Source organism: Urocitellus parryii, chromosome 9, assembly GCF_045843805.1.
Source record: "Urocitellus parryii isolate mUroPar1 chromosome 9, mUroPar1.hap1, whole genome shotgun sequence".
Classification (NCBI taxonomy): domain Eukaryota; kingdom Metazoa; phylum Chordata; class Mammalia; order Rodentia; family Sciuridae; genus Urocitellus; species Urocitellus parryii.
The window spans coordinates 123,270,115-123,291,714 of record NC_135539.1 but is presented as its reverse complement, the minus strand read 5'-3'; the positions used below and the strand labels follow the sequence as shown (position 1 = coordinate 123,291,714).

Sequence of the window (21,600 nt, the reverse complement as noted above, 5' to 3'; positions counted from 1 at the left end):
GTTTATATCATATAACAATCATATATTTTGTTAACTATAAATGGAATAACATAGAATACGGTCTTATGTATGAGCTCTTTTCAGCTGTGTGTCTATGAGATTCTTCCATGTCATTGCATGTAGTTTAGATCACTCATTCACCCACTACATTTTAACTATCTTAATTGAATTTTCTACTCGTGAACTACCATTTTCTTAGAGAGCTGAGAGTGGTTAAGAGCAAATCAGGAACTAGGATGTCTATGTGGAAAGCACAGCTCTTCTATTTATTATTAGATCACACGGGACAAGTTACTCAAGCTTTCATTGCTTCAATATCCTAACCTGTAAAGTGAGGGTAATAATGCCTTCCTTCTGGAGCTAGTCACTAATGAGGTAGATATTAACTTATAATTGATGCATGAAAAGCATTGAAAAGTGCCTGCGTATGGACAGCACCACGAAAATGTAAGCTATTATTGGTTCTGTAAGTGGCACTGAAGTTCCTTCCCTCCATGTTATTTTAGGCTCTGAGCACAGAATGGGATAGTGCAGTGTGCTAACTTACCAAAAGTAGGGAAGATGTGACTTGCAGAACTTGAAGGGTTTGTTCATTTGTTCTTGGTTTCCTCTCCACTAATCTTAGAGCTAAGTATTTACATCTAATTTTCAAAAGTTTATTTTAAATTAAAAACTCTACATACTGGAAAGCTAATAAATAATATCATATATAGTGGAAACAATTTAATTTGCTACAACAGCTATTTTTTTTCACAAAACGAGACAGGAAAGTATTAGCTGTAACCAACTGCATAATTTTACTTTAATCCACTGTCCCGGTCCCTTATAGACTGTCAGTGCTGACAGCATTTTATGGGAATGGCAATGTGGATGATCAAAAGTGACCAAAGCCTTTTCCACCTTCCCTTTCCTTCCTTACCTCCACTTATCTTCCCTTACTCTCCTCTCCCATCTCATCTCCCACTTTCTTATACCCAGATCCAGGAAGACCAGAAACAACGGTGCAATACTGTTTATCTGTGAAAAATAATACACTAATAAATCCTAAATTATGTTTTTTCTCTTTTCTTCCCATCTCAATATTTCTCCAGCCAGCATCAGACTTAGGATATACAGTCTCACAGACTTGAAACATGTTTTGTGGAAAATGCAATTCTTTTTATAAGAAAGACATTAGACAGTCTTTATAAATGTCTACTAAAATACATAGATATTTTATTATTTAAAGTGAGTTTTACATTTCCCCAGTATATAGCTTGCGTTTTGTTATTTTGAGCAATGTCAGTCTATAAAAACCTCCAGTTCTAAATGCCATCAGGTGCTGTGATTTTCTGAGAAAGTGGTTTGAGAAAGTTCAACAAAAATTGCACTGCTATTGCCTATTGCTTTAGTCCAAAAAAAAAAAAATCCAATTTCTCATTTTCATTGGTATATAATGTGTGAAAATAGAATTTCTAGAAGACAGAGGACACAGATATTATAAAGTCTTAAGGGGAGCTATCTTATGGAGAGTTTCTTGGCTGGCTTCTCACATATAAAATTACAAACAATGTTTGATAGTTTATCAGGAAATACAAAAGACTATATATTTCTGTCAAAGTAAATAACTCTATTGGCCTCATTAGCTCCTATGCTCCGAGGAAGCAAGTATGTGTATAGAAATGATACTAGTGAACTGAGTTTTAAATAAGTTTTCTATAAAATAGAAATTTTAAATACTGGAATAAGTCAACTTCTATAGATATCAACACTGGAGGTGTGGGTAAAGGAGAGAGTAACCTTACTGCATTGTAATGTAATGGTATTGAAGTCCCATGATTATAGCCAGGATCCTCTTGAGTATTTCAAGATGGAATTTTATTAATGATATTAAAAAAACATTTTTGGTTTACCTACTTTTGTCTTTGTTTTACACACTTATCTTATTATCCAGTCTTTTAAGATTCCCTCCAGGCTGTGTTTGTGAATGTGAGTCAGGATGGATAAACAATGCATGGCCTTTCTGTACTAGTCTGTCAACCCTGAGGGAATTATTGCTGAAACTATTTCAGAGGATTAGTAAGGTGAATATCTTGGTCCATTCTGTGCCACTAACAGAATACCTTAGACTGGATAGTTTATAAAGAACGGATTTGTTTCTTACAATTCTGGAGGTAGAGGAGTCCAAGATCCATGTGTGGGCAGTTTTACCACTGGGTCAGGGTCTGGCCTCTGCCTTGAAGATGGTGCCTTAGATGCTGTATCCTACTTCTGAAAGCTCATCTCCAGAGGCATTGAACCCACCTATTGGTGAGGGGGGAATCTCTCATGACTTAATCACATTTTAAAGGCCCCACCTCTCAAGACTGTTACATTAACAGTTACATTTCAGCATGAATATCAGAGAGGCCAAACATTCAAACCATAGCAGTGATCCTAGTCCATGTGGGATAGTCTAGTTTTAGCATGAAGAGCCCCGTGTCTTAGAAAGTCCCCCAGTCAGGCAAACTGGGATGTTGGTTACCCTGTGGAGAGCTTCTTACCCCTAGATATCTCTATCACTACTCTGTCACAGAATCCTAAATGAATCCTTTGGACTGTTTTCAGGAGTTCTATTGTTAAAAATGCACCAATATAACACATTAATATCAGTCTTCACCCATTTTTTATAGTGAAAGTCTATTTATCAGACATGTAGCATCCATTTAAGTAAGTGGGCTGAGCCATGTCTGAAGAGTAATTACTGATAGTGGAAGGAAAAGGACAGTACCAACCATTTGTTAAGCACCTACTATATCTAAGGAATCTGTGGGACTCTTAATAGAGACAGTTCAGAGAGAGGACACCAGGCCTCTGGAGGTATGAGATTGGGTTAGGAGGTGAGAGATGAGGAGCAGCTCTAAAAGAAAGGTGTTATAGGTTCAACCCCTGATCTGAAATGTTTGGGACCAGAAGTGTTTCAGACTTCAGATTTTTTTTAAAAAAAAAATTTTGCATATACATATGAAGAGATCTTGTAGGTAAGACCCAAGTCTAAACATTAAATTTATTCGTGTTTCCCATTCACTTTATACATATAGCATTAAGTTAATTTAGCACAATATTTTAAATTAATTTTGTGCATGAAACAAAGTTGCATGCTGTGGAATTTTCCATTTGTGGCCTCAGGTCAGTGCTCAAAAAGTTTCAGATCTGGAGCATTTTGGATTTTGGAGTTTGGGATTAGGGATATTCACCTGTACCTTACCTGGGTGGAGAAATCAGACTTGAGGACAAACCACAGACTGGCTCTTGAATCCTAATTCTGCATTTTTCTAACAATGTAATATAAAACTTTCCTCATAGGGGTTGTTGTGAAAATTACATAACATATCATGTGAAAAATACTTAGGATACTGCCTCCTTCTTAGTAAGAACTACATAAATTTGATTCCACTACTCCTGTTGTTGTTTTGTATTTTTTTTTTCAGGGACACCCTGCTTGGAAAGCAACTTTTTCTTATTTATCCTCACTTTCAAGAGCTTATTATTCCTTTCTTTTTGACATGTAGGTAGGCTATTTGATGTGTTTGCTGGAAATCACAGGTTTCTTGTTTATCTGTGCATATGGATGTATAAATAGAAAAGAAACCAACAAAAAGAAAAAAGATGGTCATAGTAGTCAACTTTTCATTGTTGTGATTGAGATACCTGACAAGCACAGCAGAGAGGAGAAAACATTGAATTTGGCCAAGATTTCAGAGTCTATGAGATTTCTCAATCTATGGTCAGCTAAGTCTACCACTCTGGGCCAAGGGTGAAGCAGAACCTCATGATGGATGGATGTGGCAGAGGAAAGGTTCTCAATTCATGGCAGCTAGGAGAGAGGGGGGGAGAAGGAGGGAGGGAGGGAGAGAGAGATAGGGAAACGGACACACACACACACACACACACACACACACACACACACACAATTTAAACCCCAAAGGAATGATCCCAGTGATCTACCCCCTCCAGCCACACTACCTGGCTATAGTTATCACACAATATAGTAGTCCTTTCAAATCACTAATTCATCTAATGGATTAATCCACTGATTAGGTTATGGTGCTCAATGTTGTCATTTCACCTATGAACATTCCTGCATTGTCTAACATGAACTTTCAGGAGACACCTCATATCCAAACCCTAACAATGATCTGAACTTTGCTTATAAAATCACAGACACAGGAGCATTGTTTTTCTTCTGTGCCTCTTCTTAGTTCAGTTCTATTAGGGTTCTTCCAGTTATCAATTCAGAGTCTTCAATTTTTATGTGATTTAGCTCACACTTAAGGGACTATATAAATGCAAAATAACGAAAAAAGGAGAACGATTCTGGGACTTCCAGATCTGTTCTATCAAAAGAACTGCAGATAATTCTTCATTTTCCTCCACATAACTCTGCCTGAACATTATTTATGATGGTAGCAAAAGAGTAGACACAGAATGAGAATTCATTCTGCTAAGGCATCTCAGTTATTCATAGGTGAACTGACGGCCTGAGCTATCATCAAATTTCACTAGCAACATTCCAACGATATAGTCATATAAAATTGGAATTGGAATGAAATGTAACTTCACATGTATTTGTGAATTTAAAAGGAAAAAAATACCATTTCCCCCTATTGGTGTCAATTTAAAGTATACTTTTCTATTTTCTACGTAGGTGCCTACTGAAGATAGGCACCAGTATTAGTGGCAATTGTGGCACTTTCTAAATATATATATCCTTATATAAGTATTATATGTTACATGTAAACACTGAAAGGACCTTTAAATACTTGACATAATGTAAAGAACAGAAAATAACAGATTGTCCAATTTGTAAGGCATAGGAAAGAATGCACATGTTGGATGAGTTTCATCAGTGTTTTAATTTCAGTTTTCTTTCTGCTATATAATGCTATTTTTCTTTTTTATAATTTTGGATTAACACTTATTTTTCTCTTTAGAATATAGCTAGATAATTCGATATGTACATAAAATGTGTAATGATCATATCAGAGTGTTTAAGAAAAATTTCAGCAAATTATATTGACTAGGGTTCTAAGAACAGAGGGAAGAAACGGAAGAGTGCTTTCCAGGATGCCAAAGGAGATCCGATAGTTTTAATAATTTTAAAATGCTAGTAAAATAAAAATATAACCAATATTGTCAGGAAGAGCATAGGGAGGTGGAGCAAAGACAGATGTGTAGAATATATCCACAATGCCTGATCATCAACTTTTTAAAAAAATTATTAAACCCTAGAAAATTCTAAGGAAATGATGCCTTACTAATTGTTTACCTGTAGAGAACACTGTACTTTTATTTTCCTTCATAAAGTAAAGGAGTAAAAACAGAGGTTAAGCTCCATTTGTTTCTGATTTCTAACCACATTTAGTTAAAATTTTTCTCAATATGAGATTGCATATGGGTACAATATGTACTCACCAATGTCAAAATTTATAGGCTACCAACACCAAAATTAATGTATTATTTGTTAAAAGTTCAGTTTTTTGACCATCCCTCAAACTTACCAAATTATAATCTCTGAGGAATATGTTCTAAGGTTATCTCTTTAATAATCTCCCCAGATGATTCTGAAGCACCACAATGTATGGGAACCATATCTAAGCTTGACTCTTTCACCTTGATTAATGGTTTGATATTGCAGATAAAGTAAAAGAGGTCTATGCATTCCCTCGGTTTTAGTGCTATTTGTACTATTTTCTTTGCAGGTGATTTTTAGTTCTATTGTTATGTTGAAATGCAGAATCTGAAAAAAACTACCAAAGAAATTTCTTAGAATATAAAAGGTTAACTCTCTAAGGTATGGGTCTGTGAGGTAATTCTTTTGCATAAACCTATGTGGTTTAAGTAAAGGACAGTATTTCTGTTAGAATTCTGTAGAACAAACTGCTGCTTCAGAATGGAATAATAATGTCATTTAGTAGGATTTAGCAGGTTTTTTTTTTTTTTTTGTAAAGGCTCAGATAGTACATATTTTAGGATTTGCAAACCATCTCATTGCAGCTACTTCACTCCAAAGTTGTGGTATGAACACAGTCACAGATACATGGACAATGCATAAATGAATGGGCATGACTGTCTTCCAAATGTGATAGTAGAAGCAAATGTGACTCCATTTTGTTTTATGACTTCATCCTGTAAAACAGCCATGCCAAGTAGAAGGGTCATGACTGGGGCAAGATGTTCTTTTCCTTTTGCTATAGAAACCTTTAAGAACACGGAACTACCTAATGGGGCATTATTTCTGTAAGTAGGGTAATAGGGCTCTGTTTCTATAACTGGGGTGACTGGGCTAACTGTGATTAGTTAGGTTCCCTCTGCTTGACTGCACTCTCCCACTTCTGTAACCTGGCTTGCTTGCATTGGCTAGACCCCCAAACATCCCTTTTGCGGTTTTCAAGCTTATAAGGAGGGCCCTTGCAATTGTTCGGGGCTGATCAGGGGAACAGCTTTATGTTCTGGTCAGCCGCCACCGGTGCATGCGCTTCAATAAAGGCTTGATTCGATTATACGTGAGTGGTCTGGAAGTCAGTTTATGAAACCCCAGGACGAAGCTTTAACTGTAACACAATAAAATTTTATTTACAAAAACTTTATTTACAGACTCTATTTGCACCATGGTTCATAATATGCTGATCCTTTTCCATAGAAAACATTCGGTATGTGATTCGATTAATATTTAAAATAAAACCCCACATATATGGAATATTTATAATCTATATTTTTGAGAAAATCGATAAAATAAAGTACAAAGTATGGATGTAGTTTTTCCTTTACTTTCTATTCTATTTTCTTTGCTTTCTATTTGTGATACAGTGGCCTTTTTGGAACTAACCAAAGTGTGGGATAGTTTGTAATGTGGCCACAAATTGTCCTCTCATTAGGAAGTTAAGTCTGTTTTCACGGCCCTTTCAGTTGGGCCCTGTGGTTTTCTCCATCCAATAGAAAGCAGCAGAAAGGGGTGTTGGGTGGTTAACCCTAGTCCCCAAGAGGGCTGTGACTTCCAATCTCACTCTGATAATCCATGTAGAGAGAGGACCCAGCTGCCTCACCCAGCCTGGCTGTCTTAATTAAGGCCCAGCATATGAGTCTACCCAGCTGAGAACAAATTAAGCCCAATTATCAGGTCACAGAATTTTGTTTTAAGCCACTATGTTTTAGCATTTTTGTCATGTAATAATAGATAAATGATATAAATAGGTGTAAGGTCATGAGCTGAGAGTGAAAAGGGGAGTGTGTGTTTGAGTTTCAGTAGAAATATGGAATGGGCAGTATGACATAGCACATTTCAGAGTTTTCTTGAAAGGACTAGGGAAATAGAGTAAGATCCCTGGAGAATACCAGGAGTTCACTATGGTAAAGGAACTCAATGTGGTTTATGAACTTAGAAGCCAGTTACCTGGGCATGTATGTATAGCTATCAGGTATATACAGGTAAGAAGCAATTGTGTTTGATTGAACCACAGGTGATGGTGTTTTAGCAGGTGAGCATGATGAAGGGAGAGAAAGGAAAGTAAAAGTATGGTTTGATTATAGTCAGTGAAGCAATTAAAATATCAAACTATATAGAATGGAAACTGAGGATATGGTGACTATGAGAGACCCTGAAGGATCAATGGATTGTTGTTCCCTGTGAACAGGGTATTAGAGAAGGTGAGCGGAAAGGATGGGAACTGGTTGCCAAAGACTGCAGGACTTAAAATGGTAATCATGGAGAGGACCATAGTTTTCTAATTTTGCTGATTTCCTTTCCCAGAATTCTCTCCTTCCCCATGTTTCTATTTAGGGAGGGTAGACCCGGTGCAGTGGCCATTTTGTTTTTAGGCTCAAGGGTCTAGTGTGGTGGTTTTTTAGCTCTTGTGCTCTCAGCCACTTTAGGCTCAAAGGTCCAGTGTGGTGGTTTTTTAGCTCTTGTGATCTCAGCCGCTGGCGTATTTCCCTGCTGGGCAGCAGCAGCTGGGGCCTGCTACTGTCCCACCTCTGGATCCTCCTTCAGCTTCTCCAACCTGGTATTCAAGTGTGTGTTTTTTGGCTGCCTGATAAAGGGCACCAGCTCCTGCAGGACTCCTGCTTCCTTCAAGTCAGAGGCAGTGAGAAGCTCATGGGGGTTCCTGACTGTCCTCAGGGGTTCTAACTTGTCCCTTGCTTTTCTCTGCTTATATCCAGGTTCCCTTTTTAACCAGCTGCCCTGGGGACTTCATGCTTTCTCATCTGACACGAGGACAACAACCTGACAAGAGTGAGTAACCAACTCCCTTGAGTCTGCGTGGTCCAATCCCTGATTTGTCATTTTGTGGTTTGGTTTCTTTGACTGAACCCCGACAGGGAGGGAATACTGGTATTGGTAAGCTCTAGGGGATGAACACACGTGTCAGTGGACAGGGAAGAGTAAATAATAAGCTCACTGGGAGAGAGATGGTCAAGGAACTGAAATGACAGGGAGTTGCTAGGATAATCTTTATGTATACTGAGCTCACCAAGAATTTTGACCAAAATAGTATTGGAGAGAATGATATTGAACCCAGAAGCTGAACCTGGGGATGGAGGGGGTTTTGCTAAAAGGCTATATAATAACTAAAAGGAGCTATAGTAGTTCTCTGGGCTGATAATGTAGTTCTGTCTGATGGCACAAACTCTCAAGGGGAGGTTGAAGGGAATGATGGAAGGAAGGGGTGCAGTATGGCATTGGGTAAAATAGGCACAAATGAAAATGGAGGAAACCGAGGAACGATGTGACTGGAACTGTACACATGTTGCTAAGTCCCACAGCTCCTTTGTGTGAAGTTCCTTTTTTCTTCTAGCACACAGCACTTTTCTGACCAGACTGTGTTGTGACCTAAGACCTTAGATATTGATCTGGTGACCAGGAGGAACTTTTGGATCAACTGTGGGGAAGTGAATCTAGTTAATTAGAGGAAGTGTGCTGATGGGTATTAGTTGTAGCCCCAACACCAGCTGCGTCTGGTGATAGGGATATGCCGCCCTCTTAAGGATGGGGCCTAGCTAGGTATGGTTACATACCCCAGTGGCTCAGGAGGCTAAGGCAGGAGGATTGCAAGTTCAAAGCCATCCTCAGCAATTTAGTGAGGCCTTCTGTAACTCAGAGAGACTCTGTCTCTAAATAAAACTCAAAAAAGGACTGGAGATGTGACTCAGTGGTTAAGTGCCCCTGGATTTACTCTCCAGTACCAGAAAAAAGAGGGGTCTAGTGTAGAATGCCACAGGGCTCTCCTGGCCTCTGAGCTCTCTTTTGGGTTAGCTGAGGACCCTGTGACTGTTATCTGTTTTCCCTCTGCACTACCCTGTTTCCCAGTTCCTCATAGACACAAATCCTGAGAGCACTCCCCAGTAAATGTGCATGTACACTGAAGCCTTAAAGTCTGTTTACTAGGAAAGGCACCAATAATTCCCTCTTCTAGAAACACTCCTTCCTGTTTCTAGGGTGCCACATTTTCTTAGGTCCCGCCCTGCCTCATTAACTTTTCTTTATCAGTTATATCATGGGTTTTTCTTTTCTCTCAGGTTTGTAAATGTTTACATTTTTCCCTCTACATTCATTTTGAGATGATATCCTTATTCAAGATTTTAAGTATTATAGATTTTCACAAAATGGACTGAAAGAACTTGGATTGCTATGTCAAGGATAGGAGTCTACTTTCAAGGTTAGTTGTCATAAATTTGAGACCAGTTAACTTGATTATATAACTTCTCCTCCTAGCCATATTCAGTTGATCATAAGTAGGCATTTACTCATTCATTTAATATTGGTTTGGCTTCTTCTTTGTCAGACATTTCTCTAAGCAAACGAGAACAAAATAGACCCAAACCCTTATCCTTGTGGGGTTGCTAATCTGGTAGTCACATCCCATTTCTCATAGGTCCTTATTGACAACTGGGTAACACTGAAATTCTCTGATCTTTAGTTTCTTATTCTATTGATTGGAAAGAAAAATGACTATCTTGAAAGTTATGTTGTGAAGATCAAATGAGACAATAAAGTGTTTAGAATCTTACACATGTTAGGGATTCAATAAATAGTTCTGACTTATGTCAGAGATAGCATGATATATGTATATATATGTGTATATATTTAGTCTTGGATTTAGTTGCAGCTAACAACTATGGGATTTCAAATGTCCTTTAACCCAAGATATCTATTTTACAGCATTAATAAAAGAGATGAGTTCATTCTATCAATAAATATTTAATGAGACTATTTTGTGTTGTGCACTCAGTAACAGACAATGCAAATTTTTCATTTTTCTTTTGCTTCAGGTGAAATGATTATTAAATAGACTTTGTACCTTACAGCATGCTAAACAAAAACACACGTTTCAACATTTGCTTGCTTCTGCATCAGTCCTTGATGAGCCAGTTATGTTGAAAGTCTTTCTTCCTTACCCGCCCCCAAAGTTTCTACAACTTGTACCTCCACTTTCAGCTGACCCTAATCCTCCCCTCCCACCAGAGACTAGATTCTTAGAAGTTAACGTATTGCTTTCCTTTTTAAATTTTTAAGTGATGTAAGGCAGTTGCACATTTCCTGTGTCTTTGACACTAACTAGCATTTTGCACCTCTCTGCCCTGACATTGATCTTTCAGCTTTGCCTGTGTCTCCCAACCCGGTTTCCTTTTGGGGATGAATTCTTCATAGTTTCTTCTCAGTTCAGTTCTCTTGTTCAGTATGATCCCTCCACTTGTGCCTTGATTCTGTCCTTGTCCTGTTTCTTCTTCATACCTCACCAGCATTCTCTCTAACTTTCCCAACACCTGCCTTCCAGCCAGTACCCTGTGTTTCATTTGAGTGTTTCCCTCAGTGTTGGTCATGTTCTTTCTCCTCCTCTTCTCCCTCCATTTTCTCCATCTTCCTTCTATCCTGCCTCACTTCCTCTTTGGTTTTGTTTTAATTTCTGCTTTTTATTCAGGCTGCTGTATTTTTAGAGGGATAAGAAAGAATGAGAGGTGGAGGAGAAGGAGTCTTGGGTCTCTATCCTTGAGCTTTATTGTTTTATTTATCTTTGTCCTTTCTTATATTCTCATGGGTATGCATACCCAGCTTCCTCCTCGCTATGTGAAAAGAAATTCATCTAAGGTCCCCAAAGACTGCCTTGTTGCTACAGGCAGAGGTCCTTTCTCCTGAAAATCTTGCTGCACTTGGAGTAGTTCATCTAAAACATTCTTTATGTCCTATACCTCTTTTCATTTGTTTTCTTCCTGCCCTGACCTAAACTATAATCCAACTACTGATAACCTTGACCTATAGTTCAAATTTGCATATTTATTACCATTCCAGTCTAAAAACAGTACGATTTTTTGGGGGGGTTTCCACCTCATTGTTCCTGGGTTAGTCTTTAGTGAGACTACATAAAGCACATGGCTGAAATCTCTACTAGATTTTGTAGCTCTGTGTGATGTTACTTGATGCTGAATTAATCATTTATGCCACAGCAAAATGCCACATCAGCATTGAGATAGGGTGGAAGCAGAAAAGGATCAAATCCAAAGCTTTTCTTTCTCCGTTGCTTTCTTTCCTGTCTTGTAGTTGGTTCCACTCTCTTCTTCCGAAATACAAAGAGAAAATAAGGAAGAAATATCAGTAGAAAGATGGACTCATATGCAGCTGTAGGAGTTTCTCAACTTCTCAGCTACAGCAATATGGAAAGATGATAAACAACTCTTCCACATTTTCCTTCTCAGTGTGCTATCTCAGTCCTTAGAGCGTTCTTTCTCTATTTTAGTGTTGGTCACTTGTTTTCTAAGGGTTTGCTGGCCAAGAAATCTCCCATGGAGAAAAATATGAATTGGTCTACTTTATTCTCTTCAAGTGAAATTAGTGACTGAAACTGAAAGCTGTATTTGCTAGCTGCTGGATGAAAAACAGACTTTAAAATGCTGATTGTCTAATTTCCATAAGTAATTGGAAATACCTGAGATAGCTCCTTATGGTCGTATACTAGTCTTGTGAAATCTACATAGGGTCCCTAAAAGGTAGGCTTACCTACAGAAGAGAAGAGCTGTGTGCAAACTGTGTGTGTGTGTGCGCGCGCACGCGAACCTTGAGGGGGTGTGGAGAGAGATGTGTGAATTTGGGAGGTTATAGGAAATTGTTGGTTCTTAGAAGAATTTCAGTTATACAATTTAAATGCTGAAACTTTTGACTACCCATTAACATGATACATCAACATTTAACAGAACAATGAAGCAGAGAGAGGATCTTAAAAAGTCTTCTACTTTAATTTGGCACAGAAATTGGCAAACTTTCTGTAAAGGACCACATAATATTTTAGGTTTTATAGGCCACATGGTCTGTGCTGCATCTATTAACATACAATGCATATTACTAGAGTTCTTGGACCACAGTGAATAAATTTCAGATTTCATTTATATTCTGGCTGCAGCAAATAGAGGTAAAGGCAAAGTACTTGATGTTAAAACTTTAAAAGGCTTCTTAGGACACTTCTTTATGCATCAACTTCTCAAAGGTGTTAGAAACCACCTAAGTGAACAGGCTTCTCCAAATTTAGGACTCCTGGGAAAAGCCATATGGAATAGAATGTGCTTCAAATAACTTGGTTCCTTTTTCTCTTGCCTATCAGAATGCTCTACTGTAAAATGCTGTATTCCTTGATATTAAGAAATAAATCAGGAGATTGTATTCATTTTTACACAAAACAGTGTTGGAGAATAGAATTGATCATCGTTTTTCATGATATTTGGCTGTTCATTGGAAGCATTTGCTGATGTTTTAAAAGTGGACTAGGTGTTTAAGTCACTTGTACTTACTGATGTTTAGAAAATAATATGTTTTAAAGGTTATAACCCTTAGAATTTTAATCAAACTTATTTAAATACTAAGTAGAATTATGGGTTGGAGACTAATATAATCAAGGGAACATAAGATTTTTAATAACCAAATTGCATTTGTTAACTGCTTAACTTACTGGTGCAGAAAAATGCACTGGACTATAATAAGTGAAACAATCTGGTAAAGGGAAGAAAATGGAGAAGCTAAATGTAAAAATGTTTCTAGGGCAAATCAAAGTATTTTGAAATATTTATGCTTACCTGTCTATATAAATTCTTAAAACTCCATATAGTATTCTATTGGAAAGAAACTTAAAATGTATACTAGATATGATGGTACTGCCATTTTTCATGTGGTATCGTAGAGATACTTTGTTTCATTGACTACTGCCCCCAATTGTGCTTTGGCTATTCATGATTTCTTTTTTTGTGGGGGCGTGTGGTAACTGGGGATTGAATTTAGGGGCACTCAACCACTGGGCCATATCCCCAGTCCTTTTTTTGTGTTTTATTTAGAGACAGGGTCTCACTGAGTTGCTTAGTGCCTTGCCTTTGCTGAGGCTGGCTCTGAACTTGGGGTCCTCCTCCCTGGGCCTCCTGAGTCACTGGGATTACTGTGTGTTTCATTGTTCCTGACTTGTGATTTCTTTTTATAGATATAAATAAAGGGGCAGAGTTGCCCTAAGTAGAAGATATGAAGTATTTGATGCATTTAAACTCCCTTCTTGGGCTGGGTTGTGGCTTAGTGGTAGAGCACTCGCCTAGCACATATGAGGCCCTTCATTTGATCCTCAGCATAAAAATAAATAAAATAAACTCCCTTCTTAGTTCCTCCCTTAAACTGGTACCAGGAGCTTCTCATTTTCTTCCCCATATCCAATGCCTTGAATTGAGAACTAACTTACGATGAGGTTTCAAAATGGTCCAGGGGGAGCTCTGGGGACAGATGCCTCCCTTTCTTGGGCTCTAAATGGGTGTGGCCACTGAGGCTTATGTTAATATTGCTATCAATGCTCTAAGCAGCAATGGTGTCTTATTGGTAGATTGGCATGAGAAGTCCAACCTTTATTAAGAGTATAGACTCACAGGCATTTTGATTTCCTTGCTATAAACGTTTTCTGATTTTGGGGAAAAATGTATTAGTGATATACTTGATCATTCAATGTAGCCTCAATTTCTACAAATGTTTTAGAATTAGACATACTCATTGATCTAAACTTGATCTCTTAAAAGCAGAATGTTAGCTCTCACATGATAAATTCAAAAGAGGAAATGGTAGCAGTTAGTTTAAGAAAAGCATAATGAAGCATCTGCAAAAGAGTACAAAGAATTTGCTAAATAATAAAACCATGTCTTTCAGTGTTAGGTATATATTTTAAAGGAGTTTGACTAAAATGAAAGACAAAATGTTTTATAGTTGTGCTATCTTAATGGAAGCTACTTACAGCAAATAACTACAATTTGCTTTTTGATCTGAATGCTGTAAAGTCACTTATCAACAAAAGCAAATAAGCATGATTTGTCTTCAAAATTCAATTTTTGTATTTGTATTGTAAGCAACCACCAAACTTCTAAGCAACAAATGGGTGAGTTGACGAAATCATTCTAGTTTTCTGAGTAAAACCTAAGTAATTCTCAAAAATGAGACTATGAATACATGGACAAAACCTCCTTTCCCCAGATGGTTTCTCTTATTTGTATGTTTAATGATGAGAACCAAAAAAGGAAAAACATAATTCTCTCTTGGAATATTGAAGAACAAGACAGATTAATAAATATTTATTAAATAACAAGTAATTCTAAGATAGTGTACTAAACAGTGTTACATCAATAAAAATAGTGGGTCAAACATAGTTCTTGTCCTAAAACAGGTACAAAGATAAGTCACAATAGAAGTTAAATAATGTAACTTACAGTTAAAGGCACCAGGAAAAAAAAATGTCTTGGCCAATGTAATTTGTAATTGATAGCCAATTCAGTTTTATAGTTCATTTCTTGTCAGACTTTATTCTTGTAGACAGGCCATTCAGTTTATAGCTGTGGATAGAGGCACCTCCCTAAATCTATGCCTTTAGGTGGTATATGAGAAGGTGAGGTTTGCATTTCCTACTTATCAGTGGTATCCAAAATAATCAAACTTATGAATGCACAGAGTAGAATGGGCTGGAGCAAGAGAAATGAGGCACTGTTCAATGGTGATAAAGCTTGAGGTTTGACATATGAGTAAGTTCTAGAGATCTGTGCCTGAGGTTAACAATACTGTATTGTGCACCTAAGATTTTTCTTAGGACGATAGAGCTCATATTAAGTGTTGTTACTAATACGACCGGTTACCCTAATGAGTTCTTGCTTCCCTGAAAGCTGAAGTATAACACCAGAGAAGCACTCTGAGGCAAGTGTAGAGTGTAAAGTAAAAGGCTTTATTAAAGGATCGCAGAGAAGATATCCCCCCAGAGGAAGAAGGGGATCTAAAAGGTGTAATCCATGGGAAGGGGAGGTCTTATCCCTTTTGTATCTAAGGTCTTCTTTTGTCCTTCTACATTTCTGTTCTTTTTTTGCTTTTTTTCCTCTATATAGCATGTGATAGGGGATGCAGGTGGGAATGCCAAATGGTGGAAAACAGATGAGGCTGGAGAGGAGTGATCTCGGTAGGAAGGACTTAGGATGATTTGATTAGCACCTCCCTATTTGCTGGGAGCTGCTTCATTACAATTCTTTGGAATGGGCCAGGGCCTTGGGGCCATTAACATTTCAATCTCCAAGGTGTAGTGCTGATTTCCTGGGTTTAGATTGGACTCCATTTTCTTTATTTGACTCCATATCAGACCCGATTTACCTAGCTACACTAACTACCTATCTTTAAATCTGGCTTTATTCCTAACAATCCTCCTCCCCCAAAACAAATAAAAAAGCATGAAGACTTTTTTTAGAAGTGATGAATATGTGTATTACCTTGATTACAGTGACAGTGTCTTCAAGACTCATCAAGTTGTACACATTATGTGTATATAATTTTTTTGTATATCAGCAACAATAAAAACAGATTTCTGGTTTCCAGCGATTGTGGAAAGGGGAGGGTTGGGGAATGATTTCTAATGGGAATAGAATTTCTTCTTGAAATAGTTTAAATGATCTAACATTGATTGTGGTATCTGTACTACTCTATAAATATACTAAAACGCGTTGAATTGTTTATTTTAAGTGGATGAATTGTGTGGCACATAAATTATATCTCAAGGCTGTTAGCAAAAAAACAAACCAAAAGATCCCAAACAGCAGACTTGTCTATATTCTGTGGCTGAATGAAGGTTTTGTTTTGTCTTGACAGATGTAGGAGATTGGTTTCTGTCATCTGGCACTTCTTATTGTTTGATATCCAGGAATTGTAGGGGGAATCAGATCTGTTTTGCTTGTTTGATGGTAGCAGGACCTGGCTTCTCTGTGAAAGATCATACCTTGTATTTGAGTCCACTTTTTCATTGCTGTGACCAAAAGACTGACAAGAACAATGTAGAGGAGGGAAAGTTTATTTTGGCTCATTTTTTGAGGTGCAGTTCATGGTTGGCCGACTCCATAGCTCCAGGACCAGATAAGGCAGCACATCATGGTAGAAGGGAAGTGAATCAGGAACTAACAACCAGGAAGAGCGCTCTGCTCATCAGGGGAAAAAGAAATGAACCTCAAAAGTATGGCCCCAGTGATATGATTCCTCCTGTCACATTCTCCACACCCCCACCAAAAAAACCCCTGTAGTTATCATTCTGTTAATCCATATCAGTGGATTAATCCACTGATTAGGTTTAGGCTCTCATAAATTAATAACTTCACCTCTGAAGATTCTTTTTTTTTATTAAGAACTTGCTGTTTTTAAGTAGTGAGATGCTTTATTTTTTTGCATTATAATTCTTATTACACATATATACCAATATTTTGCATATCTCTGTATATAAAGTTTGTTGACATCCAATTCTTGTCTTCATATGTGTACTTGGATAATGATGTCCATTACATTCCACCATCCTTGCTAATCTCCTGCCCCCTTCCTTTCCCTCCCACCCCTCTTCCTTATCTAGAATTCATGCATTCCTCCTATGCTCCCCCTCCCTACCTCACTGAGTCAGCCTCCTTATATCAGAGAAAACATTCCACATTTTTTTTCCCCTTACATTGTCTCACACATTAGCTTTTGGGGACACATCCATGTCTAGACCATGACATCTTGCTTGCCCTTGGTTCATGTGGTTTAAATCGAACAGGGCCATCTCCGATTCCTGGCTGGCTAAACCAGAACCCTGGATCCTCACTGGGCAAGGTGTCACTGTCTGCTGGGGCTACTGAACTGGTCATCTATGGGGCTTGGAGTTCTCATTAATGTCTTCCTTGTCCTTTTGGGAAAGCCCACTTGAAAGTATAACCAGCACACAGGAGAGGAAAGAGAAGTCAGCTCCACAATGCATGGACCTTGATCCACCTACCCCTAGGCTTGGTAAGCAGTCATGCTTATGTTCACCAAAATTTTGGTGAATAACAGCATATAGAACAGAGGAATCATAAGATTGTATCACTGTTGTCTTAGTTTATAAACACACTATGATCACACAAAGAAGTCACCTAATGATACAACTCTCAGAATGTACCCTGTCCTCAAGTGATACAAGTGTCTATGCATGTCACTTATAAACTCTATTTTAAATATCCTGTTCTTTAGGAATAGGATTTTCAGTACTGTTTATTCATTTTAGAGCTCTTTAAAAGTTGAAGGTAGAAATTAAATTCTCTTGTTCTCCAAATATTTTTTTTTGTTTTAGAAGATAATCATGATTTTAAATTCTATGTATCACATCTGGGTTTAGTATCAAATTTTAGTTAACATTTCGAGCATCGTGCTTAGCTTTCTAAGCTTATATATGGTATAATTGTGGATATGTTTCTCATTTTCTACTCAGAATTGGCATTTTTGTTTAAAACATCGTACATTACAATTGAGTCCTACTTGGGTTATCTACTGATTCAGAAAAGAAGACAAACTTAAGCACACTTAAGTTTTCAAGAGTTTAAGCATTCAGCTGTTAGTAAATCAGGGCAACACCAGTCCCAAAGCAGCTAATCCTCCTTCAGGATGGGCAGGAAGGGAAAATTCATAAGGTGATTGTAAAAACACAATTAAAACAATTTTGATTGTTTAGAATTGGAAATTCCTAGTTTTAGAGGTTTGTTAGTGGTTTACACCTGATAGTTTCTAGTTTATATTTAGTTTATATTTAGTTTATATTTAGTTTATATTTAGTTTATATTTAGTTTATATTTAGTTTATATTTAGTTTCAATTTACTGTTTATATTGGGCTTTGGTTTGTTCATGATAAAAATTGTCAGTCATCCGTGCTGAGTGGAAAATTTTTTTTAACATCATGAAAGGCTTCTGAGGCCTATTTTAATAAACTTATAATTTCCTGTTATACCTTTTAAATCATTTCTTTCTCAGACACTTCATTATATACAAAGTGCTGTAGAAAAAAATTTTGAGCTCTTTGTATGTATTTCTTAGTATTCCTGTATGGTATAGTACATGTGTATGGTATAACTGCTACTAACACAGGCATGCTCATTCTTTGAAATGATATTTAAGCAATCCTATACAATTTTGTTTGAAGGAGAAGTTTTTAGAAAATTTTAATGTCAAACATAAGTATCTTAATATGTCGGCAATGTAACATTTTTAATAATACAAAGGAAAATAGAATGACTTTGAAATCTTTGTCCTTTGAATGTTTAACATGGATTTGCTGACAATATTACCAGAGTCCCAGGACAAAGGCCCTGACTCTGAGGGTCCTATGGTGCCAGGTTATTCTGATAAGCCAATCAAAGAGCTCAACAGTGGTAAAGGGCAGGAAAAGAGCTTTTAATCAGTGTGGCCATGCTGAGAACAGACATAAGAGTACTGTGGCCAATGATTTATCTTGAAGGGGCTCATAGAAACTTTAAGAATTTACAGAAAAAGGCTAGGGCTGGGAGCATTCTTGGCTGGGGGATTTGTATAGCTAGAGAGTACAGCTGGTCAGGCTGTAGTCGGGTTCATCATTGATTTGTATATCCCTAATAAAATATTCAAATACCTTTGGCCATTTATATTTCCATATTAGCCAAAGTGAACTATAGACTCAGTGTGATCCCTATCAAATGCCAGTGGCATTTTTCACAGAAAGGATTGGTTCTGGGAAGGTCATCATTGAGAGGTAATTTGGTTCCTATCCTGAGATGATTGTTCCTGCTCAGGGTGGCTGCTTTGGTTCCATCATGGGTTGGTTGTTCCTGCTTAGTGGGGGCCATCTCATCATGGGGTGATCTGTTTTGTACTGTTCTTTGGGGGTAGTTTCAGTTCTTTGTCATAAAGATACTTCATGGATCATTGTTATGGCCCTGGAATGCAAGGTAACTGCAGAAGAGTGGCTCAGAAAGAAGGGTTAAGAGGCAAACTGAGTCAGGGAGACAAAATGTTGGTTCTGTTACTGGACCTCTGTTCAAATGTTTGATATTTGTACTATTGATTGAGATTTGAATTTTTTCATTTTGAAAAACTGACTTCAAAAATGTGAGTCAAGTTATCCTGGTGGGTAGAAATCATCCTGGTAAGGGAACAGAGAGGAGAGGTTTTTAGGGTCAGATATTTCATTGTCTCTAAGTGTAAATACCTTTATCCTGCTGGGAGTGGTGGCGAATGCCTGTAATTCCAGTGGCTTGGAATAGGAGATAGGAGGATTGCAGGTTCAAAGCCAGCCTCAGCAAAGGTGAGGAACTAACTAACTCAGTGAGACGCTGTCTCCAATAAAATACAAAATAGGGCCCGGGATGTGGCTCAGTAGTTGAGTGCCTTTAAGTTCAATCCCTGGTACCAAAAAAGAAAGAGGGAACAGAAAAACAACAAAACAAAACCTTAATCTGCTCTAAGGTGATGAGGGGGGAAAAGGGATGAAAAGGGAAAACAAAGGATGAAAATGACCAGAAGAGCAACTTTAAGCAAGCCATTGACACTCACTGAGGTCTTAAGCACCCATTTTAGCTTAGGGAATTTTCTTCAAGTGTGCAAGCTCACATGAAAGCCTCTGTGTGTAAGAGGAAGGATTGTGACAGGGTGGTGGCAGTGGGAGTTTGTATACCTGTTCTCACAGACCATTTCTAAAAGCTGCTGGGAGCAACTCTGTTTCAGTCATCTTGTGGGAGGCCTGGTGGAGACACTGTCTAGGGACTTGGTCTCTTTTGCTGTGGATGATGATGCTTAGTGTGATCTGAGGGTCTATTACCTATTTAGATAGTAAATTATAAATTAGCTGAGAATAAACCAAATAGATAAAGATACATAATTGAAATCTTGAAGTCAGCCTCAGAATTCATATAATTTTTCCTTCATTTAAACATGGCTATATTTATTTTATCCAAATGGACAAGTTTTAATGGTAAGTTATTGTTTTTCTCATAACATTAGTGGAAATGTAGTGACCATCAGTGAAGACAATCAGTTAATCTTTCTTCATCTATAGTGCATATTTACCTGGCACCAGTAAAATAGTATAAAATCTTTTAGCTCTTACCAAGAAACTAATTAACCTATCAATCACCCCATATAGTCACCCTGTATCTTTTCAAGTGAAAATATGGAGGTATTCCACATGTAAATGAGGTGAGGCAGTATTAATTTGTCTTGCTGTGTCTGGCTTATTTCACTTTTGATGTTCTCCAGGTTCATTGTTAAAAATGGCCTGCTTTTTTTCAAGGCTGAATGTTGTGTATATGTACACAATAATTTCCTAATAGGCTCTTTAGGTTGTTTCTTAATAGGCTCTTTAGGTTGTTTCATGAACAATGTTACAATGAACACAGAAGTACATATATCTCTTTGAGACGGTGATTTTTATTTCCTTTGGATATGTATTAAGAGGTAGGATTACTGGATTACATCAGTTGTATTTATAACTGAGTAACCTCCATAGTCTTTTCTGTAATGGCTATACCAATTTACATTCTCACTGACTGCATTCATATTCTCTTTTCTGTGTGCCCTTAATACTTGCTGTCTTCTAACCTTTTATTAGCCATTCTAACAAGGAATTGGTACCTCATTGTGGTCTTGATTTGTATATCCCTAATAAAATATTCAAATACCTTTGGCCATTTATATTTCCATATTAGCCAAAGTGAACTATAGACTCAGTGTGATCCCTATCAAATGCCAGTGGCATTTTTCACAGAAAGAGAAAAATCCTAAAATTCATCCGAAACCACAAAAGACCTCAAATAGTCAAAGCAATCTAAGCAAGAACAACGAAGGTGGAACCTCCTGATCTCAAATTGTATTACAAAGCTATGATAATCAGACAATATGAAATAAAAACAGACATAGATAGTGGGGCCGAAAACAGGGCCCAGAAATAAAACCCATATATATATATATTCAACTGGCCTCAACAGAGGCACCAGGAATATACAATGGTGAGGATGTTTTCTTAAACAAATGGTGATTAAAACTGGGTATCCACGTGCAAAAGGATGAAATTGGATTTTTCCACCATACATAAAAATCACCTTAACGTGGATTAAATACTTTATGTAATACCTGAAATTGTAAAACATCTGGAAGAAAATGGGGGAAAGCTTCATGATCTTGCTCTTGCGAAAGACTTTCTGTGTATGACACTAAAAGATAGGCAACCAAGGTAGAAATAAGCAAGTGAGACTACAACTATCTACAAAGTTGTAGCACAGCAAAAATAGTCAATAAAATGAAA

The 21,600-nt window shown here is 37.4% G+C and overlaps 1 long non-coding RNA gene across 4 annotated transcripts in view; it reads right to left on the bottom strand.

Moving 5' to 3' along the window:
- The window catches only part of LOC113184114 (uncharacterized), an 82,555-nt gene that overhangs the window by 50,484 nt on the left and 10,471 nt on the right, over positions 1-21,600 (bottom strand). Inside the window, exon 3 of one of the 4 annotated variants that reach the window (XR_003300950.2) lies at positions 10,279-11,570. The exons of 2 other annotated variants lie outside the window; for them this stretch is intronic. This is a non-coding gene — a long non-coding RNA (uncharacterized LOC113184114). Of the gene's footprint in view, positions 1-10,278; positions 11,571-15,132; positions 16,468-21,600 lie in introns of those variants that run through there. One more of the 4 variants, XR_003300949.2, reaches the window with a different exon arrangement.